General features: G+C 40.8%; 1 protein-coding gene across 1 annotated transcript in view; it reads right to left on the bottom strand.

The window, feature by feature from the left end:
• SLC36A4 (solute carrier family 36 member 4) overlaps nucleotides 1-27233 on the bottom strand; it is an 879508-nt gene that overhangs the window by 551333 nt on the left and 300942 nt on the right.

Genomic DNA, 27233 nt, shown 5'->3' with positions numbered 1-27233 from the left:
ATAAATGTAGGAACCCTTAGAAATATGTTTAGAGTTTTCAAATACAGAAAATGTCCTAAAGTTCCTTAATTATTGGAAACTGTGAATAGATTGGAATAAAAAACATAATTTATGTAAGAACTTACCTGATAAATTCATTTCTTTCATATTAGCAAGAGTCCATGAGCTAGTGACGTATGGGATATACATTCCTACCAGGAGGGGCAAAGTTTCCCAAACCTCAAAATACCTATAAATACACCCCTCACCACACCCACAAATCAGTTTAACGCATAGCCAAGAAGTGGGGTGATAAGACAAAAGTGCGAAAGCATAAAAAATAAGGAATTGGAATAATTGTGCTTTATACAAAAAAATCATAACCACCACAAAAAGGGTGGGCCTCATGGACTAATATGAAAGAAATGAATTTATCAGGTAAGTTCTTACATAAATTATGTTTTCTTTCATGTAATTAGCAAGAGTCCATGAGCTAGTGACGTATGGGATAATGAATACCCAAGATGTGGATCTTCCACGCAAGAGTCACTAGAGAGGGAGGGATAAAATAAAGACAGCCAATTCCGCTGAAAATAATCCACACCCAAAATAAAGTTTAAATCTTATAATGAAAAAAACTGAAATTATAAGCAGAAGAATCAAACTGAAACAGCTGCCTGAAGAACTTTTCTACCAAAAACTGCTTCAGAAGAAGAAAACACATCAAAATGGTAGAATTTAGTAAAAGTATGCAAAGAAGACCAAGTTGCTGCTTTGCAAATCTGATCAACCGAAGCTTCATTCCTAAACGCCCAGGAAGTAGAAACTGACCTAGTAGAATGAGCTGTAATCCTTTGAGGCGGAGTTTTACCCGACTCGACATAAGCATGATGAATTAAAGATTTCAACCAAGACGCCAAAGAAATGGCAGAGGCCTTCTGACCTTTCCTAGAACCGGAAAAGATAACAAATAGACTAGAAGTCTTTCGGAAATTCTTAGTAGCTTCAACATAAAATCTCAAAGCTCTAACTACATCCAAAGAATGCAATGATCTCTCCTTAGAATTCTTAGGATTAGGACACAATGAAGGAACCACAATTTCTCTACTAATGTTGTTAGAATTCAGAACCTTAGGTAAAAATTTAAAAGAAGTTCGCAACACCGCCTTATCCTGATGAAAAATCAGAAAAGGAGACTCACAAGAAAGAGCAGATAATTCAGAAACTCTTCTAGAAGAGATGGCCAAAAGAAACAAAACTTTCCAAGAAAGTAATTTAATGTCCAGTGAATGCATAGGTTCAAACGGAGGAGCTTGAAGAGCCCCCAGAACCAAATTCAAACTCCAAGGAGGAGAAATTGACTTAATAACAGGTTTTATACGAACCAAAGCTTGTACAAAACAATGAATATCAGGAAGTTTAACAATCTTTCTGTGAAAAAGAACAGAAAGAGCAGAGATTTGTCCTTTCAAGGAACTTGCAGACAAACCTTTATCCAAACCATCCTGAAGAAACTGTAAAATTCTCGGAATTCTAAAAGAATGCCAGGAAAAATGATGAGAAAGACACCAAGAAATGTAAATCTTCCAGACTCGATAATATATCTTCCTAGATACAGATTTACGAGCCTGTAACATAGTATTAATCACAGAGTCAGAGAAACCTCTTTGACTGAGAATCAAGCGTTCAATCTCCATACCTTCAAATTTAAGGATTTGAGATCCTGATGGAAAAAAGGACCTTGCGACAGAAGGTCTGGTCTTAACGGAAGAGTCCACGGTTGGCAAGTGGCCATCCGGACAAGATCTGCATACCAAAACCTGTGAGGCCATGCTGGAGCCACCAGCAGAACAAACAAGCATTCCTTCAGAATCTTGGAAATTACTCTTGGAAGAAGAACTAGAGGCGGAAAGATATAGGCAGGATGATACTTCCAAGGAAGTGACAATGCATCCACTGCTTCCGCCTGAGGATCCCTGGATCTGGACAGATACCTGGGAAGCTTCTTGTTTAGATGAGAAGCCATCAGATCTATTTCTGGAAGTCCCCACATTTGAACAATCTGAAGAAATACCTCTGGGTGAAGAGACCATTCGCCCGGATGTAACGTTTGGCGACTGAGATAATCCGCTTCCCAATTGTCTATACCTGGGATATGAACCGCAGAAATTAGACAGGAGCTGTATTCCGCCCATACCAGTATTTGAGATACTTCTTTCATAGCCAGAGGACTGTGAGTCCCTCCTTGATGATTGATATATGCCACAGTTGTGACATTGTCCGTCTGAAAACAAATGAACGACTCTCTCTTTAGAAGAGGCCATGACTGAAGAGCTCTGAAAATTGCACGGAGTTCCAAAATATTGATTGGTAATCTCACCTCCCAAGATTCCCAAACCCCTTGTGCTGTCAGAGACCCCCAAACAGCTCCCCAACCTGTCAGACTTGCATCTGTTGAAATCACAGTCCAGGTTGGAAGAACAAAAGAAGCCCCCTGAACTAAACAATGGTGATCTGTCCACCACGTCAGAGAGTGTCGTACAATCGGTTTTAAAGATATCAATTGAGATATCTTTGTATAATCCCTGCACCACTGGTTCAGCATACAAAGCTGAAGAGGTCGCATGTGAAAACGAGAAAAGGAGATCACGTCCGATGCAGCAGTCATAAGACCTAGAATTTCCATGCATAAGGCTGCCGAAGGGAATGATTGAGACTGAAGGTTTCGACAAGCTGAAACCAATTTTAGACGTCTCTTGTCTGTCAGAGACAGAGTCATGGACACTGAATCTATCTGGAAACCTAAAAAGGTTACCCTTGTCTGAGGAATCAATGAACTTTTCGGTAAATTGATCCTCCAACCATGATCTCGAAGAAACAATACAAGTCGATTCGTATGAGATTCTGCAAAATGAGAAGACTAAGCAAGTACCAAGATATCGTCCAAATAAGGAAATACCACAATACCCTGTTCTCTGATTACAGACAGAAGGGCACCGAGAACCTTTGTAAAAATCCTTGGAGCTGTTGCTAGGCCAAACGGCAGAGCCACAAACTGGTAATGCTTGTCTAGGAAAGAGAATCTCAGAAACTGATAGTGATCTGGATGAATCGGAATATGCAGATATTCATCCTGTAAATCTATTGTGGACATATAATGCCCTTGCTGAACAAAAGGCAGAATAGTCCTTATAGTTACCATTTTGAATGTTGGTATCCTTACATAATGATTCAATATTTTTAAATCCAGAACTGGTCTGAAGGAATTCTCCTTCTTTGGTACAATGAAGAGATTTGAGTAAAACCCCAGCCCCTGTTCCAGAACTGGAACTGGCATAATTACTCCAGCCAACTCTAGATCTGAAACACATTTCAGAAATGCTTGAGCCTTCACTGGATTTACTGGGACACGGGAAAGGAAAAATATTCTTGCAGGAGGCCTTATCTTGAAGCCTATTCTGTACCCTTCTGAAACAATGTTCTGAATCCAAAGATTGTGAATTGAATTGATCCAAATTTCTTTGAAAAATCGTAATCTGCCCCCTACCAGCTGGGCTGGAATGAGGGCCGCACCTTCATGTGGACTTGGGAGCTGGCTTTGGCTTTCTAAAAGGCTTGGATTTATTCCAGACTGGAGATGGTTTCCAAACTGATACCGCTCCTGTAGGGGAAGGATCAGGCTTTTGTTCCTTATTGTGACGAAAGGAACAAAAACGATTATTAGACCTAAATTTACCTTTAGATTTTTTATCCTGTGGTAAAAAAGTTCCTTTCCCTCCAGTAACAGTTGAAATAATAGAATCCAACTGTGAACCAAATAATTTATTACCCTGGAAAGAAAGGGAAAGAACAGTTGACTTAGAAGACATATCAGCATTCCAAGTTTTAAGCCATAAAGCTCTTCTAGCTAAAATAGCTAGAGACATATACCTGACATCAACCCTAATGATATCAAAGATGGCATCACAAATAAAATTATTAGCATGTTGAATAAGATTAACAATGCTATGAGAATTATGATCTGTTACTTGTTGCGCTAAAGCTTCTAACCAAAAAGTTGAAGCTGCAGCAACATCCGCTAAAGATATAGCAGGTCTAAGAAGATTACCTGAACATAAGTAAGCTTTTCTTAGAAAGGATTCAATTTTCCTATCTAAAGGATCCTTAAAGGAAGTACTATCTGCCGTAGGAATAGTAGTACGCTTAGCAAGAGTAGAGATAGCCCCATCAAACTTAGGGATTTTGTCCCAAAACTCTAATCTGTCAGACGGCACAGGATATAATTGCTTAAAACGTTTAGAAGGAGTAAATGAATAACCCAAATTATTCCATTCCCTGGAGATTACTTCAGAAATGGCATCAGGGACAGGAAAAACTTCTGGAATAACTACAGGAGATTTAAAAACCTTATTTAAATGTTTAGATTTAGTATCAAGAGGACCAGAATCCTCTATTGCTAATGCAATTAAGACTTCTTTAAGTAAAGAACGAATAAATTCCATTTTGAACAAATATGAAGATTTATCAGCATCAACCTCTGAAACAGAATCCTCTGAACCAGAGGAATCATTATCAGAATCAGAATGATGATGTTCATTTAAAAATTCATCTGAAAAATGAGAAGTTTTAAAAGACCTTTTACGTTTACTTGGATGGATTTATCCATGGATAAAACAGAATTTATGCTTACCTGATAAATTACTTTCTCCAACGGTGTGTCCGGTCCACGGCGTCATCCTTACTTGTGGGATATTCTCTTCCCCAACAGGAAATGGCAAAGAGTCCCAGCAAAGCTGGCCATATAGTCCCTCCTAGGCTCCGCCCACCCCAGTCATTCGACCGACGGACAGGAGGAAATATATATAGGAGAAACCATATGGTACCGTGGTGACTGTAGTTAGAGAAAATAATTCATCAGACCTGATTAAAAAACCAGGGCGGGCCGTGGACCGGACACACCGTTGGAGAAAGTAATTTATCAGGTAAGCATAAATTCTGTTTTCTCCAACATTGGTGTGTCCGGTCCACGGCGTCATCCTTACTTGTGGGAACCAATACCAAAGCTTTAGGACACGGATGAAGGGAGGGAGAAAATCAGGTCACCTAAACGGAAGGCACCACAGCTTGCAAAACCTTTCTCCCAAAAATAGCCTCCGAAGAAGCAAAAGTATCAAATTTGTAAAATTTGGCAAAAGTGTGCAGTGAAGACCAAGTCGCTGCCTTACATATCTGGTCAACAGAAGCCTCGTTCTTGAAGGCCCATGTGGAAGCCACAGCCCTAGTGGAGTGAGCTGTGATTCTTTCAGGAGGTTGCCGTCCGGCAGTCTCATAAGCCAATCGGATAATACTTTTAAGCCAAAAGGAAAGAGGTAGAAGTCGCTTTTTGACCTCTCCTTTTACCAGAATAAACAACAAACAAGGAAGATGTTTGTCTGAAATCTTTAGTAGCCTCTAAATAGAACTTTAGAGCACGGACAACGTCCAAATTGTGTAACAAACGTTCCTTCTTTGAAACTGGATTCGGACACAAAGAAGGTACAACTATCTCCTGGTTAATATTTTTGTGAGAAACAACTTTAGGAAGAAAACCAGGCTTAGTACGCAAAACCACCTTATCTGCATGGAACACCAGATAGGGCGGAGAACACTGCAGAGCAGATAACTCTGAAACTCTTCTAGCAGAAGAAATTTCAACTAAAAACAAAACTTTCCAAGATAGTAACTTAATATCTATGGAATGTAAAGGTTCAAACGGAACCCCTTGAAGAACTGAAAGAACTAGATTTAGACTCCAGGGAGGAGTCAAAGGTCTGTAAACAGGCTTGATCCTAACCAGAGCCTGAACAAAAGCTTGAACATCTGGCACAGCTGCCAGTCTTTTGTGTAGTAAGACAGATAAAGCAGAGATCTGTCCCTTTAGAGAACATGCAGATAATCCTTTCTCCAAACCTTCTTGTAGAAAGGAGAGAATCTTAGGAATTTTTATCTTATTCCATGGAAATCCTTTGGATTCACACCAACAGATATATTTTTTCCATATTTTATGGTAAATTTTTCTAGTCACAGGTTTTCTGGCCTGAACCAGAGTATCTATAACAGAATCTGAAAACCCACGCTTTGATAGAATCAAGCGTTCAATCTCCAAGCCGTCAGTTGGAGGGAGACCAGATTTGGATGTTCGAATGGACCCTGAACAAGAAGGTCCTGTCTCAAAGGTAGATTCCATGGTGGAGCCGATGACATATTCACCAGGTCTGCATACCAAGTCCTGCGTGGCCACGCAGGAGCTATCAAGATCACCGAGGCCCTCTCCTGATTGATCCTGGCTACCAGCCTGGGAATGAGAGGAAACGGTGGGAATACATAAGCTAGGTTGAAGGTCCAAGGTGCTACTAGTGCATCTACTAGAGTCGCCTTGGGATCCCTGGATCTGGACCCGTAGCAAGGAACCTTGAAGTTCTGACGAGACGCCATCAGATCCATGTCTGGAATGCCCCATAATTGAGTTATTTGGGCAAAGATTTCCGGATGGAGCTCCCACTCCCCCGGATGGAATGTCTGACGACTCAGAAAATCCGCTTCCCAATTTTCCACTCCTGGGATGTGGATCGCAGACAAGTGACAAGAACAGAATGAAGCACTTGACAAGAGCTTAGAAGTTTTGATTTTCTGACCTCTGTCAGAAAAATCCTCATTTCTAAGGAATCTATTATTGTTCCCAAGAAGGGAACTCTTGTTGACGGGGACAGAGAACTTTTTTCTTTGTTCACCTTCCATCCGTGAGATCTGAGAAAGGCTAGAACGATGTCCGTATGAGCCTTTGCTTTTGACAGGGACGACGCTTGTATTAGAATGTCGTCCAAGTAAGGTACTACTGCAATGCCCCTTGGTCTTAGAACCGCTAGAAGGGACCCTAGCACCTTTGTGAAAATCCTTGGAGCAGTGGCTAATCCGAATGGGAGGGCCACAAACTGGTAATGTTTGTCCAGAAAAGCGAACCTTAGGAACTGATGATGTTCTTTGTGGATAGGAATATGTAGGTACGCATCCTTTAGATCCACGGTAGTCATAAATGTACTTTCCTGGATGGTGGGTAGAATCGTTCAAATAGTTTCCATTTTGAACGATGGTACCCTGAGAAATTTGTTTAGGATCTTCAAATCCAAAATTGGTCTGAACGTTCCCTCTTTTTTGGGAACTACGAACAGATTGGAATAAAATCCCATTCCTTGTTCCTTTATTGGAACTGGGTGTATCACTCCCATCTTTAACAGGTCTTCTACACAATGTAAGAATGCCTGTCTCTTTATTTGGTTTGAGGATAAGTGAGACTTGTGGAACCTTCCCCTTGGGGGTAGTTCCTTGAATTCCAGAAGATAACCTTGAGAAACTATTTCTAGCGCCCAAGGATCCTGAACATCTCTTGCCCAAGCCTGAGCAAAGAGAGAGAGCCTGCCCCCCACCAGATCCGGTCCCGGATCGGGGGCTACTCATTCATGCTGTTTTGTTAGCAGTGGCAGGCTTCTTGGCCTGCTTTCCCTTGTTCCAGCCTTGCATTGGTTTGCAGGCTGGTTTGGGTTGTGAGGCATTACCCTCTTGCTTAGAGGATGCAGAATTAGAGGCTGGTCCGTTTCTGCGAAAGGGACGAAAATTAGGCTTATTTTTAGCCTTAAAAGACCTATCCTGTGGAAGGGCGTGGCCCTTTCCCCCAGTGATGTCTGAAATAATCTCTTTCAATTCTGGTCCAAATAAAGTTTTACCTTTGAAAGGGATGTTAAGCAATTTTGTCTTGGATGACACATCCGCTGAACAAGACTTTAGCCAAAGCGCTCTGCGCGCCACGATAGCAAACCCTGAATTTTTCACCGCTAATCTGGCTAATTGCAATGCGGCATCTAAAATAAAAGAGTTAGCCAATTTAAGTGCGTGAACTCTGTCCATAACCTCCTCATATGGAGTTTCTCTACTGAGCGACTTTTCTAGTTCCTCGAACCAGAACCACGCTGCCGTAGTGACAGGAACAATGCATGAAATTGGTTGTAGAAGGTAGCCTTGTTGTACAAAAATCTTTTTAAGCAAACCTTCCAATTTTTTATCCATAGGATCTTTGAAAGCACAACTATCTTCGATAGGAATAGTAGTGCGTTTGTTTAGAGTAGAAACTGCCCCCTCGACCTTGGGGACTGTCTGCCATAAGTCCTTTCTGGGGTCGACCATAGGAAATAATTTCTTAAATATAGGGGGGGGAACAAAAGGTATGCCGGGCTTTTCCCACTCCTTATTTACTATGTCCGCCACCCGCTTGGGTATAGGAAAAGCGTCGGGGGGCACCGGAACCTCTAGGAACCTGTCCATCTTGCATAATTTCTCTGGAATGACCAAATTGTCACAATCATCCAGAGTAGATAACACCTCCTTAAGCAGTGTGCGGAGATGTTCTAATTTAAATTTAAATGTCACAACATCAGGTTCAGCTTGATGAGAAATTTTTCCTGAATCTGAAATTTCTCCATCAGACAAAACCTCCCTCATGGCCCCTTCAGATTGGTGTGAGGGTATGACAGAACAATTATCATCAGCACCCTCTTGCTCTTCAGTGTTTAAAACAGAGCAATCGCGCTTTCTCTGATAAGTAGGCATTTTGGATAAAAGATTTGCTATGGAGTTATCCATTACAGCCGTTAATTGTTGCATGGTAATAAGTATTGGCGCACTAGATGTACTAGGGGCCTCCTGCATGGGCAAAACTGGTGTAGACACAGTAGGAGATGATGTAGTATCATGTTTACTCCACTCATTTGAGGAATCATCTTGGGCAATATCATTATCTGTGGCAGTACTGTCCTTACTTTGTTTGGACGCTATGGCACAATTATCACATAAATTTAAATGGGGAGACACATTGGCTTTAATACATATAGAACATAGCTTATGGGTTGGGAAGAATAGGGGTAGTGAAAATGAATATCCTTCCAAGAATAATGTACCTGTTTCAAACACTACCTATTCCTCTACCTCCTACTTTTCTTACACAGTTTCAAACCTTAATCGAGGAATATGTTTGGCAGGGGATCAGACCGAGAGTATGCAGAAAAACGATGTATCTAGCTAGAGAAGATGGCGGACTGAGCCTCCCGGACCTCAGACTATACAGGAAAGCAGTGATTCTGCAGAGAATAGTTGAGTGGTGCCAGGGTAACCCACAAAAAGACTGGATTACTATTGACAAGGAAGCTTTACAAGGGCAGGAACTGCCGCCCCTATTGTGGACGGCTGCTAAGTACAGATCTTCCTGTGTGCGGAAGTACCCCTTGTTGGAGGAGCTGTTTAGCGTATGGGATACTACGATAAAAGTGGACTCCCATGTTTCAACATTGTATTCCCCCCTGACGCCTATATATTCTAACCCCGATTTACCACTTCAGTCTAAAATACCCCCGGAACAGAGCAGAGAGTTCGGTAACAGAGTGGCTAGCTTTGTTTCTAGGGGGAGAATAAAGGCAAGGGAAGAGATTTTGGCAGATTTTCCTGAGATCCCATTGTCTTGGTTTACTTATTTACAAATAGGCCATTTCATAAGCACCCATAAACATAAGACACATTTATTGAGGGACCCTACACCCTTCGAGGCTTTATGTATGAAAAAAACTCCATCTAGACATTTGATCTCTATCATTTACGCCCTTCTCCTTCACCCCAAGGATAGCCCCCTTCCAAATTATACCAGAAGGTGGCATAGAGAGTTGGGAACGGATTTGTCCGAGGAGGAGTGGCAGCGTATTTTTTGGGCTGCCAGGACAGTCTCGGTTTCAGCTCGTATACAAGAATCTCATTACAAGTTTCTAAGTAGATGGTATCTAACGCCATCTAGGCTTCGAGCAATCTACCCTAGAGTTTCAGACAGGTGTTGGAGAGGGTGTGGGGAGACAGGAACGATTTTACATATCTGGTGGGATTGTCCCCTCTTGGAGCCCTTCTGGACCTCCGTTTGGCGGGAGATTCAGGGGATTCTGGAGATGGATATTCCAAAAATCCCAGAGATATTGCTGTTCCATTTTCCCAATAAAATAAAGGACAGTCTGAAAAAGACACTTTTAAAATTGATGTTGACAGGAGCTAAGAACCTTGTCCCCCAGAGGTGGAAATCAGTTCAGATTCCCACGCTGGCGGATTGGAAACAAAGTGTGCAGGATATCCTGCTTTTGGAAAAATATCACTATGTTAGGATTCAGAAACTGGACGTCTATATGACGCTGTTGCAGATGTGGGATGGTGCCCGCTCAGCGGGCTAGTTAGTAGACCTGGAACCATTGTAACCTAATAGATAGGTGCACAATGTAAGTTACCTATTCTCTTATAATGGGGTGGTTTTTTTTTTCTTTTTTTTTTTTTTTTTTTTCTCTTCTCTTTCCTTCTCATTTTCACCTCTCTCTATTCTAGTATCTTAAATAGAAAAAAAAAAAAAAAAGAACATAGCTTATCTGAAGGTACAGACAGGCTTAAACTTGTCAACAAAGCACAAAAAACGTTTTAAAAATAAAACCGTTACTGTCACTTTAAATTTCAAACAGAAAACACTTTATTACTGAATATGTGAAAAAGTATGAAGGAATCGTTCAAAAATTACCTTTAACCCTTAAAATAACGGAACCGGAGCCGTTTTTAAATTTAACCCCTATACAGTCCCAGCTATAGTCTTTGCTAAGACCCAACCAAGCCCTGAGGGGAATACGATACCAAATGACGCCTTCTAGAAGATTTTTCAGAGATTTTTAGATCCTCACACATGCATCTGCATGCCCTGCTCTCAAAAAACAACTGCGCATTAATGGCGCGAAAATGAGGCTCAGTCTATAACTAGAAAGGCCCCCTGACTGAAAAAGGTGTCCAACACAGTGCCTGCCGTTTTATAAGCGTTCCCCAAGATTATAAATGCCAATTGTTAGCCTAAATCTGAATAATATGCCCAAATAAAGCAATCGATTTAGCCCATAAAAATGTCTACCAGTTTTTTAGCCCATATTAAGCCCTTTATTCTGTTTGTTTAACTAAGAAAATGGCTTACCGGTCCCCATGAGGGGAAATGACAGCCTTCCAGCATTACACAGTCTTGTTAGAAATATGGCTAGTCATACCTTAAGCAGAAAAGTCTGCTAACTGTTTCCCCCAACTGAAGTTACTTCATCTCAACAGTCCTATGTGGAAACAGCAATCGATTTTAGTTACTGTCTGCTAAAATCATCTTCCTCTTACAAACAGAAATCTTCATCCTTTTCTGTTTCAGAGTAAATAGTACATACCAGCACTATTTTAAAATAACAAACACTTGATAGAAGAATAAAAACTACATTTAAACACCAAAAAACTCTTAAACATCTCCGTGGAGATGTTGCCTGTGCAACGGCAAAGAGAATGACTGGAGTGGGCGGAGCCTAGGAGGGACTATATGGCCAGCTTTGCTGGGACTCTTTGCCATTTCCTGTTGGGGAAGAGAATATCCCACAAGTAAGGATGACGCCGTGGACCGGACACACCAATGTTGGAGAAATGGATTTAGAAACAAAATCTCTTATGTGAACAGGAACACTCTGAGTATTATATGTTGATGGAACAACAACAGGTAATGTAACATTACTAAAGGAAATATTATCTGCATTAACAAGCTTGTCATTACATTCATTACAAACAACAGCTGGAGGAACAGATACCAGAAGTTTACAGCAAATACACTTAACTTTGGTAGATCCAGCATCAGGCAGCGATTTTCCAGAAGTATCTTCTGATTCAGGGTCAATCTGGGACATCTTGCAATATGTAATAGAAAAAACAACATATAAAGCAAAATTTATCAAATTCCTTAAATGACAGTTTCAGGAATGGGAAAAAATGCCATTGAACAAGCTTCTAGCAACCAGAAGCAATAAACAATGAGACTTAAATAATGTGGAGACAATAATGACGCCCATATTTTTTAGCGCCAAAAAAGACGCCCACATTATTTGGCGCCTAAATGCTTTTGGCGCCAAAAATGACGCCACATCCGGTAACGCCGACACTTTTGGCGCAAAAAAAGTCAAAAAATGACGCAACTTCCGGTGACAAGTATGACGCCGGAAATAACAAAGAAAATTTTTTGCGCCAAAAAAGTCCGCGCCAAGAATGACGCAATAAAATGAAGCATTTTCAGCCCCCGCGAGCCTAACAGCCCACAGGGAAAAAAGTCAAATTTTAAGGTAAGAAAAAAATTGATTATTCAAATGCATTATCCCAAATAATGAAACTGACTGTCTGAAATAAGGAATTTTGAACATCCTGAATCAAGGCAAATAAATGTTTAAACACAAATATTTAGAACTTTTATATAAAGTGCCCAACCATAGCTTAGAGTGTCACAGAAAATAAGACTTACTTACCCCAGGACACTCATCTACATATAGTAGAAAGCCAAACCAGTACTGAAACGAGAATCAGTAGAGGTAATGGTATATATAAGAGTATATAGTCGATCTGAAAAGGGAGGTAAGAGATGAATCTCTACGACCGATAACAGAGAACCTATGAAATAGACCCCGTAGAAGGAGATCATTGAATTCCAATAGGCAATACTCTTTTCACATCCCTCTGACATTCACTGCACGCTGAGAGGAAAACCGGGCTCCAACCTGCTGCGGAGCGCATATCTAGCACAAACTTACTTCACCACCTCCACGGGAGGCAAAGTTTGTAAAACTGATTTGTGGGTGTGGTGAGGGGTGTATTTATAGGCATTTTGAGGTTTGGGAAACTTTGCCCCTCCTGGTAGGAATGTATATCCCATACGTCACTAGCTCATGGACTCTTGCTAATTACATGAAAGAAATCCTGGCCTTATTTTGAAATTGAAACTGGAACTCCCATGACTTCTAAGCACCAAACACAATGAAAAAAAGGCTTAAGCCTTGCCTTCACAGGGTTCTTTAGAACGTGGGACAGAAGAAACCTTCCTCTGGGCAGCTTTGATCTGAAACCCATTCTGTACCGATGATATACTATGTTGAGCACCCAAAGGGTCCTGAACAGATCGAGACCTTCTGAAAGAGGTGTAATCTGCACCCTACCTGAAAAGAATCTGGATAGGGGGCCGCACCTTCATGCAGATTTTATGTTTAGCCTTGTTCCAGGAAGGATTAGACTTCCACGAAGATCTTGAGGACTCTTGTTTCTGAGAAGAGAAGGAGCATCTTTGGTTCCTTGATTGATGAAAGGAACGGAAACTATTTGTAGTTCTAATGTTTCCTTTAGACTTTTTGTCTTGAGAAAGAAAGGTTCCTTTCCCTCCATTAACGGTAGAAATGATGGCATCTAGACCAGAACCAAATAAAATCTTCCCCTAAAAAGGAAGAGATAAAATTCTATACATGTCAGCAGACCAAGACTTGAGTCACAAAGCTCCTTTAGTTAAAACCTCTAATGCCATGTTCTTTGCATTTTGTTAATAATATCAACAATGGCATCACCGATAAATGCATTCACTGACCAAACAAGGTTAAAACAACAATGAAAATCTTCATCTGAATCATCAGACCTCTGGATAAACTGTCACACCAAAGAGTAGAAGCAGCCACTACACAAGCAATACTAACCACTGGTTACACAAATAAACCTCTTGAATAAAAGACCTTTAAAGGGATACTAAACACATTTTTTTTCTTTCATGATTTAGATAGAGCATGACATTTTAATAAAGTTTCTAATTTTCTCCTATTATCAATTTTTCTTCTCTCTTGCTATCATTATTTGAAAAGCAGGAATGTAAAGCTTAGGAGACGGCCTGTTTTCGGTTCAGCACCGTTTACATTCCTGCTTTTCAAATAAAAATAGCAAGATAACGAAGACAAAAATTATAATAGGAGTAAATAAGAAAGTTGCTTAAAATTGCCTGATCTATCTTAATCATTAAAGAAAAAAATTGAGTTTAATATCCCTACGAGGGATAGTACGAGGTACTATCCTCTAAAGCAGTGTTTCTCAACTCCAGTCCCCAGAACCCTTAACAGGCTAGATATCCATTATTTCTTAACTAGAGCACAGGTGAAATAAACATCTGATCAGTAACCATGGTTACAAACCTGCTCTCACTCTTCAGATGATTATTTCACCTGCCCTCTAGTTAAGATATAATGAAACTATGGCCTGTTAAGGGTCCTGAGGACTGGAGTTGATAAACACTGCTCTAAAGGAATAGTGGTCCATTTTGCACCATTGTACCATCTACCTTAGGAATTGTTTCCCAAAAATCTACGCTAGAGAAAGGTATAGGAAACATCCTTATGAAGGAAAATGTTGGGTTAAACGGAATGCCCAGCTTAGACCACTCCTTGGTGGTAACTTCATGGATTGCCTCAGGAACCGGAAGAACTTCAGGAGCAGTGTCTTGCTGTGAAAAGCTATAAAAATGCACTGACATAAAGTTGGCCTGCAGGGGCTTAGAAACAGTCAGAAATTTAAAGATTTAAAGTTTATGAACTATATTAAAGGGACAGTTTATTCCAGAATTTTTATTGTTTAAAAATATAGATAATCCCTTTATTACTTACTCCCCAGTTTTGAATAACAATCATGGTTATATTATTAAACTTTTTAACTATGTGATTACCTTGTATCTAAGCCTCTGCAGACTGCCCCCTTATTTCAGTTCTTTTGAATGACTTGCATTTTAGCCAATCAGTGCTTACTCATAAATAACTGCACAGGAGTGAGCAAATGTCATCTATATAGCGCACATTAACTAGCGCTGTCTAGCGCTGAAAAACTGTCAAAAAGTAAATTGGAAAGTTGTTGAAATTATAAGCCCTATCTGAATCATGAAAGTTTAAATTTTGACTAGACTGTCCCTGTATTATAACAATGTTGGTTGTGCAAAGCTGGGGAATGATTAGTAAAGGCGTGATCTATCTTTTTACAAATACAAATTTAGAAGTAGACTATCCCTTTAACGGCGATAAACACAATATAGATTTCAGGGACTAATAAGCACTAATAAATAAAGAACTCTGAGGAAAAGATTTACACAGCAAATGAAAATATTTATGAAAAAACACCTTACCTCTTGAAATAGTAAGGGAAAACTTACCCCCTACTTATTGGTAGAGAAACGGCACTGCACGGCATTCTCCAAGCATGCAGCAATACAAAGGCAGGCTTTCCAAAGGTGGGAAACAAAGTTTAACTCTTGCCATGCTAAACTGCTCCACTAGTAACAAACTTAATCAAGTAGCGCTATAAAGTATGAGAGAGCGTGACTAGTTAGATTGCATCGTCATAGAAAAACTTAAATTATGCTTACCTGATAATTTTCTTTTCTTCAGATAGATAGAGTCCACAGCTGCATTCATGACTTTTGGGCATTCAGAACCTGGCCACCAGGAGGCGGCAAAGACACCCCAGCAAAAAGCTTAAATGCCTCCCCCACTTCCCTCATCCCCCAGTCATTCTACCGAGGGAACAAGGAACAGTAGAAGAAATGTCAGGGTAAAAAGGTGCCAGAAGAACAATAATAATAATTTAAGTTTTTCTTCATAAATGGAAAGAGTCCACAGCTGCATTCATTACTTTTGGGAAAACAATACCCAAGCTATAGAGGACACTGAATGCAAAAACGTGAGGATACAAGAGGCGGCCATTTCTGAGGGCACCAGGCCTGAAAACCTCTACCCAACAACATGCCGCTTCGTCCAAAGCCGAGAACAACTTTGAAAAAATAAAAGGAAAAGACCCAAGGACCCTGACTGCATATAGTCCACAAGCCTTGCTTGAGACCGCAGGAACTAGACTCGACTGAGTCAACGGCCTCCAGGAGACACTGTCGCCCAGCAGTCGGTCTCCAAACAACACACCCCTTACTAAAGAAAGGGCACAAGTTACCATATTATTCAACAATGAAGAAAAGACATAGAGAAAACATGTAAAGTGCGGCTAATCCTCCTTAAGGGACTCAAGGTGCTGCTCATCCTATCAACCTCGAAAGGAGGAAGGCTGAGTAGACCTCGCCGGGGATTGAACTTGCAACCCACAGTTTGCTACAGTGCAGAGAAGCCACATTGCATTAGTATGCTGAGCTAGCTGTCCAGCTAGTATAAAGAAACTCCAGACCAACAGAGACCCACCAGTCTCATAGAAACAAGGAGAGGCAACGCCCAGACCCCAGAAATACAGAAACCATGAGAAAAGGCAACCGTACTCTAAAAAGCAACTGAAGACGAAGGTCCCCATGTCGCAAAAAGGTAGCTCAGAATACCGAAATATTCAGAAACGATAGCTTGTTCAGCAAGCTTAGATAGTTCTGACGAACACTACCTGAAGCAAAAACATTGAACGCTGCAGTCATGTAAAAATGACTCTGAAACTTAAATACTTGCAGGCAAGCAGAAAGCAGCTGAAGATAGGATCCTTCAGCTTGCTAAGTATCCACTAACCAGCGGATAACGTCGCAAGCTATCTAAGAGCCGCCAGTCCTTCCCATAAACCTTGAACATAGAGAAAGAAGAAACCTCAAGAGGCTTACCGTACCTATAATGCTCCAAGGACAAATTTAGCAGAGCAACAGATTTCAGATCCTGCTCCAACATCGGACCAGCCCAAGCAACAGACATGTCTGATAGACAGAAGGGACAGAAAAACCCCAACCACAAGCCCCCAGGGAATAGGAAGAAAAAGGGGGGACTCACCCATCCCAAAAGAGCTTGGGTGCCAACCCAATCTACTCCTCCAAAATAAGACACTCACAGGGAAGAACCCCCTGCGACCTGGAACAGAGAAAAGTGCAATAAATCCGTAGGAAGACCTGTCACAGCTCTCTTAGACCGTCTCTATATAGAGAGATCAAATTCCAACAGGTGGAGCAGATCCCACAGAGCAGCAGATGCTGCCCCTTACAGAAATAAGCCCCCTGATCGAACCTCCTACACACAGGGCAGGACAAAGACCCTCCAGAGAGAGGAAACTCCAGCTCATAAGGAAGACAAACTATCCCCTCAAAAGGAAAGGGCACAGATAAGAACAGCACACATGTCTACAAGAAATGAAGCCATAGTATGATCAAAACATGGACCAAATGAAAAAATCATCCAGACACCACTGTTGACCCAACAGAGAAAAAACTCCCCATGAAGAGGAGCACACTCCATTCGAAGCACAAGTCAGGCCTTAAAGTTTATAACCAGTACCAGAAGGTGGATGGTCTTCTCTGGCCTTCCTGCTTGCAAGCCCAATAAAGCTAACCCCTATGTCGCAACATAGGGTCCCTGAAAAGACTGGGTCGTCCCAAACCAGTCTCCCATCCAAGAAGGATCCGAGACAACTACCCGGGACCCAGAATCGTCCTAGAATGAACGACATCCCCAGGGAACACAAGATACCCCGTCTAAAGCAATCCGACTCACAGGGGATGAAAACTGGGAAACCCAGAGAACGGGTACAGGAGAACACCCTTAGCCGGAGGTCAACAGCCCCCCAACAAGGTGCTAGGCCGCGACAAAGTCACGCAATTTCTCTAGAGCCAAAAGGCCCCAAGGGCAACACTAAGGGAAATGAGAACAAGAACAGAGTAACCCGAAAGAGAGTAGAAAGAAAGACTAGTCTACATAATCCTTTCAGATTAACGTTCCAGAGGAACTCAGGCAGAAAAACATCCCCTAAGCAAAAAGCTTGGAAAAAGAGACAACACCTCCTATCGCCCCTGATATGAAGATGACTAACTCCTGAAGGAAGACAGAGCCTCACGGCCTTCACTTCCTAATTAAGCGGCCAAAACCACCAGAAAAACCGGACAAAGTCACATAACAAAGACTATAAGAAGATTACTCCATCCCCTTATGTCTATGCAAGCAAGCCAGTCGAAGATTTAGACTGAGAATCCTCAGACCTATTAAGAGTGGGATCCTCCAGCAACGCCAAAAACGCGCCTTAGTAGAACACGAAGGCGCGCCAGTCTATAATGAAAGGCGCAACATACCTCCGCAGGGACAAAAGAAAACACTGGCCCCGAAGGTTGACCCCCTGAGGCCTCAGGAGCAGTTGCTCCCCTGGAGGGCTGAACTGGACCAGGCGATCCCACGCCTGATGAGCCCTGGTTAACTGAACACAGACAATTTTGTAAGCACACTCCCGGGAGGTGCAGAAGCGCCAGCGCCAAAGATATGGCCATGCGTACCTCTGGTGGGAGCAGGCCACACTCCCTAAAAAGATAAGTAGTGTTTGGGTTACCTGCATGCGTAGTAAGAGTTGATGTTAGGGAACTCGTCTTGTGAGAAATAGAATCCCCAGATACGGATGGCTCAGTGGGTGCCTGATTCCCCGATCCCGAGAAACAGAGCACTCTAAAACAGCATTCGGAACATAACTGATGGGCATATATCACCTGGGCCAATTCATATTCTTCGCAAGAAGTAGAGTCTGAATCAAAGACATCCGTCTCCAAAAAATCATAATTCTCCATAACTGGGTCACTGAATAAAAATTAGACCAATAAGAAAAATCTAAACGGCACCATACACCCCAAATTGCTGGGGCACTCACCACCCCGCAGAGAACCAGACACCAGTGGACCACGATTTCTCCATCGCCACATGATCAGGAAAGCGGAAATGGGGTCACAAGGTAAAACGTGCAGTCCGTGTAAAAGCATGCCCGACCATGAAGGCCGCGTCACTAGACATAGGCCGCTTTGTTCCAAAATGGCCATGAGTCAAAGCAACACTACACAGTAGCAGACAGAATCACATTATAAACCCCCTTGTTCAATAAACCCCCTCAGGAGATATTAACCCTTGAGTCCTAGATACAAAAAGTAGCCTCACTGAGAACCTATGTTAAAGTTATCCCCGAAAGGTTGTAGCCCCTCTCGGTTAAACAGTTGTAATTACAATACATCCATGATTAAAGTAAAATGAAGCAATCTTACTGGAATCTATGCCGTGGAACAGGAACACGGCCCTTCAAGTGTGACAGATAGTAGCATTGCTTCTGCCATGGACTTGAGAGAAAAAAGCAGGCAGCAAAACTCATCAACGCTGATTGCTTGTGGAGCTGTTAATATGAGTCAGGATGGTTTCGCAGAAAGACTATCCCTGCATCTCCGGACTCTAACTTTCACCCATGCTCTCACTGAGAGGCTGACAGGGCTACTTAAAACTCCAGTCCCATGCCGAAGAGTACTACCCTCCATAAGAGACTATCAAAAACTTCTGACACTTCTCTGCCAACCTTCTGGGACGAAAGGCTAAGAATGACTGGGGGATGAGGGAAGTGGGGGAAGTATTTAAGCCTATGGCTGGGGTGTTTTTGCCTCCTTCTGGTGGCCAGGTTCTGAATTCCCAAAAGTAATGAATGCAGCTGTGGACTCTTTCCATTTATGAAGAAAATACAGAACATGGAGTTATTGTCCACCGAATATGCTATACAGAATGTAATATCCGGAGCGCTATAGAAACGAATGAAGAGAGATACGACAGCGCATTTGGTTCTCCTCCTGGATGAGGGGAAAAGATAATGTGCGCTGTACTAAGCCAACTAAGGGCTAGATTACGAGTGGAGCGCTAACATTTAAAAGGGTTTATCGCGTCTGCGTGCATCGGTGTAGCACTCGTATTACAAGTTAAAGTAAACATGATGGCTTGAGTTCAATTGATGTTAACGCTCATCAGAATAGCTCATCCTCAGAGTTCTGGTTAACTGTTTCGCAAAACGAGTGTCACAAAACACCAAAAATACATTTAAAAGTACAGTTACACTCATAACACTAATAAAAATGATTAAAAAGAAATATTGCACGCAAAAGTTATAAGGGCTCAAAGATATGAGGTCTCAGGTGTTGTATTTATTTATGTGTGTATATATGTATTTACAGTTATATATGCACATATAGACATTTATAAGTGCATTGGAGCCCTTTGCAGTCAAGTAGATGAAAACATGTAAAAGCATATTTATGCAATATTAATTTTTAATAATGGTTTTAACAATGCATTTACTGTAAATATTTTACAATTCAATTTACAGCAGAATATGTTCTAAGTATTTCTACATAGATATTCATATATACTGTATATATATATATATATATATATATATACTGTATATATATATATATATATATATATATACACACATATATATTTATATTAGTATATATTTATTCTTCTATTTGAATTACATTGGAATGTGAAATATTTTCAAGTCGGGGTAGCATTCTTGAGAATATGTGATCGGGTTAACGCGCGAGTAGGAGGGTTTTTTCACTTTTTTTGCCCCATTGACTTCTATGGGGGAATAGGTTAATGAGCATGTGATATTCGAAGTTCTTTTTTCATACATTGGGTTAGCGTGCAAGCAAAAACGTTTTTCTTTCAATTTGTAATACGAGTGCTACTGGACATGTGCAAAAGCCTTACTTCTAGCTGAGTAAGTGAGAGCTTTAAATACTGCTCCAATTGCAGGCTGGCCCTATATGTGCCAAAAATCACACCTAACATAAAGGTAGCTAAGATATCCTCAGAGCTACATAATGAAAAAAATAGCTGTGTAAATCAAAGAGAGCTCTTTATTGTTCCATATCTACAGATAAAAAAAATCTCATTGCAGAAAGTGAAAAAAAGCTCTGCCTTTGGACATGTCTGCAAAGTAGCTATGATGCAGCATTGCTAAATGTACCTTCTGATAGGCTGTGGGCTATGTGAGTATCATATTTACCTGTTAAGCACCAAGAGCACTGTGCTTACCAGCTGTGAAAAGTTATATACAAAGCCCATCCAGTGCTGCACACATTTACAGAGGAGGATATAAATTAGGAGTATCTCAATTACCAAACAGGAGGAGGCTACCTGTGGTAGGCTTGTGACTGACTCGTACCATGGGAGTAATTGTGTCAGAGACCCATACTTCCATATCTTCCCTCTGACTCTCAACAGCAGTTCTGAAGGGAAAAATGGGCCTAAAGTCTGTCTGAAAACCCATCTCAAGAAAACTTCAGGAGCACCTCATTTCTTCACCCACCTCCTGGGTGGCAAATATTTAGACTGGCATATCAGTGAGGTGGGAGGGATAAATTGCTCTTGAAAGGTATAGGAATATTTGCCTCCTCCTAGTGGCTAGGAATTGAATTACAATGCGTAATGGATCATGGACTCAAAGTATGAAAATAAGAATATTACAAAACAAGATAAATATTTATGAGCAACTAATATACAATGATCTGATCGCTATATACAACTACGGAAAAAATAACTAGCATACATTCCAAATTGAGCTGTTCACTTAAAAATTCACATATATGTTCTGAAATGCATAAATCTCTAGTAGTATTTCCCAAAGACGTTAGTTATCTGAAAACCCAATACTTCCATAACAGCAATAACATATTACACGTATCTAGGGAGAACATTAATATACGAGTTAGTATAAGGAAGGTTCCTAGTCTGCCAATTATTCTACATTCTACAGAAGAAAGGTATGAGGTTGACTTGCAGTATTATTTTGTGTTCTCTATCCTAATCCATTATTGCAATACAAATTACAGTACAATATTTTCACCTAAGGAACCATATGAGAATGTGTGTATTCAGCCACAGGGCAGATGAGTTCTTAGGGAAGTGCTATAACCTTGGGTTTTATTTTAAATGTAATCTGTACTGAGAATAAATGAATTCTAAAATATATCCCAGACATTAGTATGAATACAAATTATTTAGAAATTTTCTATTACTTCCCTGCGGACTGAACACTAACACCACCAACAGCAGATAGTAAGGGATAAAGGTTCAATGTAGCTGAACTGATATCAGATCTTATATCTCTTTTGAAAAATGCTGTGACTAACTCTTCTATTTTATTTTTGTGTGCATGTAAGTGAGGGCTGAACTTTCTATGTGTTGTGTTTATTTATGACATTTTTCATATGGGTGTTGCATGCAAGATTATCTGGGTTTTACACTGAAATCAAATACAGCGGTCCGTGGGCCTGGTTCAAAAAAGCTCTCTGGGCTGGTGAGATTCTATAAGAATGCTTGCCAGTCCTATTTACCTGGTGGAATTCTATAAAGCCACTATTTACCTTGGAAACGTGTTGTCTCGCTAAAGGGCGTATACTGCATTTTCATATGAGGAGAAGATGCATTCATTACAAAAGAGCACAATGAAAATCATAATCTAAAAACCATACAAAACTAATAAATGAAACATTCACACAAAAATACTTAGGAAAAAATGTATTGTTAACGCCTTAAGGACCAAGGATGTACAAGGCACGTCCTACAAAAAACGGTCGTTAACGACCAAGGAAGTGCCTAGTACGTCCTCAGGGGTTTCAAGCAGTGGAAGCGATCGTGGCCCTGTCTGAATCAGCCAGCGATAGTGCCAATCATTGGTGGCGTTGGGAGGGCTTGGAGGGAGGTGAGTGGGCGGCCTATCGCTGGAGGGCAGGAAGGGGACGTGGAGAGGGCCGGAGCGGGTGGGACCGCTACGGCCACTCTACATAACGGTAGTAAGTGGGGAGGAGGGGGAAGTAGGAGAGGGGGATCATATGTGGGATCCATGTTTGTAAAGAGATCTGGGAGGGGGTAGCTACACTACGGAAAAAGTGTTTTTTTATTTTTAAAAATAAAAATGCAATAATTTAGAGCAAACTGGTTACTGGCAGACAGCTGCCAGCACCCAAGATGGCAGCAAATAGGTATGGGGGGGGTAAGGGGGGATTCTAAAATGCAGAAATATAAAATTAAAAAAAAACAAATTTTTATACTGGCAGACTTTCTGCCAGTGCTTAAGATTGTGGTGACAATTGTGAGGTGGGGGAGGGAAGAGAGCTGTTTGAGAGGGGTCAGGGAGGGATCAGGGGGTGGGATGTGTCAGGTGGGAGGCTGATCTCTAATTAAGCCCTTCACTGCTGGGAATAATACAAGTGTGTTGTGCAGCGGCATTTAGTTAGAAACCTAAAGTTTGTGAAAAAGTGAACGATTTTTTTTTATTTGACTGCGGTGAAATGGTGGCATGAAATATACCAAAAATGGGCCTAGATCAATAATTTGGATTGTAAAAAATATATATACATTATTCAGGGATTCCTGACAGATAGTGTTACCATGCAACTCTCTAATTTTGAAAAAAAAATGTTTTGAAAATAGCAAAGTGCTACTTGTACTTATTGCCCTATAACTTGCAAAAAAAAAGCAAAGAACATGTAAACATTGCAATAATAATTATAATTGGAAAGAAAAACATAATTTATGCTTACCTGATAAATTTATTTATTTAATTTATTTATATCAATTAACTAGTGGGAATATCACTCCTGGCCAGCAGGAGGCGGCAAAGAGCACCACAGCAAAGCTGCTATATATGTCACTTCCCTTACCCAAAACCCCCAGTCATTCAGCCGAAGGAAAATGGAAAAAGAAGATAACACAAAGGTGTAGAGGTGCCTGAGGTTTTAGCTAAAACAAAATATGTTTTCTTTCCTAAGATATGGTGAGTTCACAGAATCATCAATTACTAGTGGGAACCAATACCCAAGCTAGAGGACACAGATGATTAAAGAGGGACAGGACAGGTAACCTAAACAGAAGGCACCACTGCTCAAAGAACCTATATCCCAAAAGAATCCTCAACCGAGACAAAGGGGGGTAGTTATCAAGCCGTCAACCTCAAATACGCTGGAATTCCGCAGCGTATTTGTGGCAAGGCTGATTCGCTTAGTTATCAAAGGCTCTAGACCGGCAAAAGTAGAATTTTGTGACGTAAGCTTTGAACCGCCGGACTCAGTCCGACACAGATCGATTCTTACGTCACTCCAGATGTTCCGCACACAAGTGCGGCACAATCTCACTACTTTTGCTAGTTATCAAATGACTAGCAGGTACGCTCGGCACTTTTACGGCCCAGCGTACCTGGTTTTCAAACCGCCACCCCTGGAGGCGGCGGATCCCATAGGAATCAATGGGAGTCTGACCATAGCGAAAGTACAAGTTTGCTGCTTACAGACATCCCATTGATTTCTATGGGAGCTGTCTGCACCTAACACTCTAACATGTACCCCGAGTCTAAACACCACTAATCTGCCCCCCCTACACCGCCGCAACTAAATAAAGTTATTACCCCCTAAACCGCCGCTCCCGGAGCCCACCGCAAACTACTCTATACATATTAACCCCTAAACCGCCGCTCCCGGAGCCCACCGCAACTATAATAATGTATTAACCCCTAAACCGCCGCTCCCTGAACCCGCCGCAACCCATATTAAATGTATTAACCCCTATCCTGCCCCCCCTACACCGTTGCCACCTATAATAAATTTATTAACCCCTAATCTGCCCCCCCTACACCGTCGCCACCTATAATAAATGTATTAACCCCTATCCTGCCCCCCACTACGCCGCCGCCACTGTAATAAAATTATTAACCCCTAAACCTAAGTCTAACACTAACCCTAACGCCCCCCTAACTTAAATATTAATTAAATAAATCTAAATAATATTTTTATTATTAACTAAATTAATCCCATTTAAAACAAAATACTTACCTTTAAAATAAACCCTAATATAGCTACAATATAAATAATAATTATATTGTAGCTATCTTAGGATTTATTTTACAGGCAACTTTCAATTTATTTTAACTAGGTACAATAGCTATTAAATAGTTATTAACTATTTAATAGTTACCTAGCTAAAATAAATTGAAATTTACCTGTAAAATAAATCCTAACCTAAGTTACAATTACACCTAACACTACACTATACTTTAATAAATTATTCCTATTTAAAACTAAATACTTACCTGTAAAATAAACCCTAATATAGCTACAATATAAATAATAATTATATTGTAGCTATCTTAGGATTAATATTTATTTTACAGGTAACTTTGTATTTATTTTAGCTAGGTAGAATAGTTATTAAATAGTTATTAACTATTTTTAACTATTTAATAACTACCTAGCTAAAAGAAATACAAAATTACCTGTAAAATAAATCCTAACCTAAGTTACAATTAAACCTAATACTACACTATCATTAAATTAATTAAATAAACTACCTACAAATAACTACAATTAAATACAATTACATAAACTAACTAAAGTACAAAAAATAAAAAAGCTAAGTTACAAAAAATAAAAAAATAAGTTACAAACATTTTAAAAATATTACAACAATTTTAAGCTACTTACACCTAATCTAAGCCCCCTAATAAAATAACAAACCCCCCAAAATAAAAAAATGCCCTACCCTATTCTAAATTAAATAAAGTTCAAAGCTCTTTTACTTTACCAGCCCTTAAAAGGGCCATTTGTGGGGGCATGCCCCAAAAAGTTCAGCTCTTTTGCCTGTAAAAGAAAAATACAACCCCCCCCAACATTAAAACCCACCACCCACATACCCCTAATCTAACCCAAACCCCCCTTACAAAAACCTAACACTAATCCCCTGAAGATCATCCTACCTTGAGTCGTCTTCACTCAGCCGAGCAGCGATGGAACCGAAGTGGATATCCGGAGCGGAAGAAGTTAATCCTCCAAGCGGCGCTGAAGAAATCTTCCATCCGATGAAGTCATCATCCAGGCGGCGCTGAAGAAATCTTCCATCCGATGAAGTCATCATCCAGGCGGCGCTGAAGAAGTCTTCGATCCGGGCGATGTCATCTTCCAAGAGGCGCTGAAGAGGTCTTCTATCCGGGCGATGTCATCTTCCAAGCCGGGTCTTGAATCTTCCTCCCGCCGACGCGGAACCTCCTTCTTCACCGACGGACTACGACGAATGAAGGCTCCTTTAAGGGACGTCATCCAAAATGGCGTCCCCTCAATTCCGATTGGCTGATAGGATTCTATCAGCCAATCGGAATTAAGGTAGGAAAAATCTGATTGGCTGATGGAATCAGCCAATCAGATTGAGCTCGCATTCTATTGGCTGATCAGAACAGCCAATAGAATGCAAGCTCAATCTGATTGGCAGATTCCATCAGCCAATTTCAGTTTATTTTAGCTCGGTAACTATTAAATAGTTAATAAATTAATAACTATTTAATAGCTATTGTACCTAGTTAAAATAAATTGAAAGTTGCCTGTAAAATAAAAATAAATCCTAAGATAGCTACAATATAATTATTATTTATATTGTAGCTATATTAGGGTTTATTTTAAAGGTAAGTATTTAGTTTTAAATAGGATTAATTTAGTTAATAATAGAAATATTATTTAGATTTATTTAATTAATATTTAAGTTAGGGGGGCGTTAGGGTTAGGGTTAGACTTAGGTTTAGGGGTTAATAATTTTATTACAGTGGCGGCGGTGTAGTGGGGGCAGGATAGGGGTTAATAAATTTATTATAGGTGGCGACGGTGTAGGGGGGGCAGGATAGGGGTCAATAAATTTATTATAGGCGACGACGGTGTAGGGGGGGCAGGATAGGGGTTAATAGGTTTAATATAGGTTGCGGCGGGTTCAGGGAGCGGCGGTTTAGGGGTTAAACTATTTATTTAGTTGCGGCGAGGTGCGGGATCAGCAGGATAGGGGTTAATAACTTTATTATAGAGGGCGACGGTGTAGGGGGGGCAGGATAGGGGTTACTAGGTATAATGTAGGTGGCAGCGGTGTCCGGAAGCGGCGATTTAGGGGTTAATACATTTATCAGAGTTGCGGCAGGGTCTAGGAGCGGCGGTTTAGGGGTTAGTAACTTTATTGAGTTGCGGGAGGCTCCGGGGGCGCCGGTATAGGGATAGAACAGTGTAGTTTAGTGTGAGTGCTTAGTGACAGGCTAGCAATAAAGCTGGGAAAAAGCCGAAGAGCAGCGAGATCGGATGAGTGATAACTCTCACAGTCCGCTGCTCATCGCCCCGCGGCTTTTTGACAGCTTTATTTGATAACTTAGGCGAACGTATTCAAGGTCCGCAGCGGCGTAGGTAGGCGAGCTTAGGTGGGCGTATTGGGCCGGCGAAGGCAGAAAAGTAGATGGCTTGATAACTACCCCCCAAAGTATCAAATTTTGAAAATTTTGAAAAAAAATGCAAAGAAAAAGAAAGTAGCAGACTTGCAAATCTGTTCCATAGAAACTTCATTTAGAAATCCCAAAAAGAAGAGACAGCCCTCGAATGATAAAACAACTCTCAGGAAACTGCAGCCCTGCAGTCTGAAAATCAAATGAAGTAAACTTCTCAACCAAAAAAAAGAGAAGTAGCAGTAGTCTTCTATTACAGAGAAAACAAACAAAAACAGAAACCGGCACAATGT

This window comes from Bombina bombina, chromosome 3, assembly GCF_027579735.1.
Source record: "Bombina bombina isolate aBomBom1 chromosome 3, aBomBom1.pri, whole genome shotgun sequence".
In the NCBI taxonomy this organism is placed as follows: Eukaryota; Metazoa; Chordata; class Amphibia; order Anura; family Bombinatoridae; genus Bombina; species Bombina bombina.
This window is presented reverse-complemented; position numbering and strand designations above follow the sequence as displayed.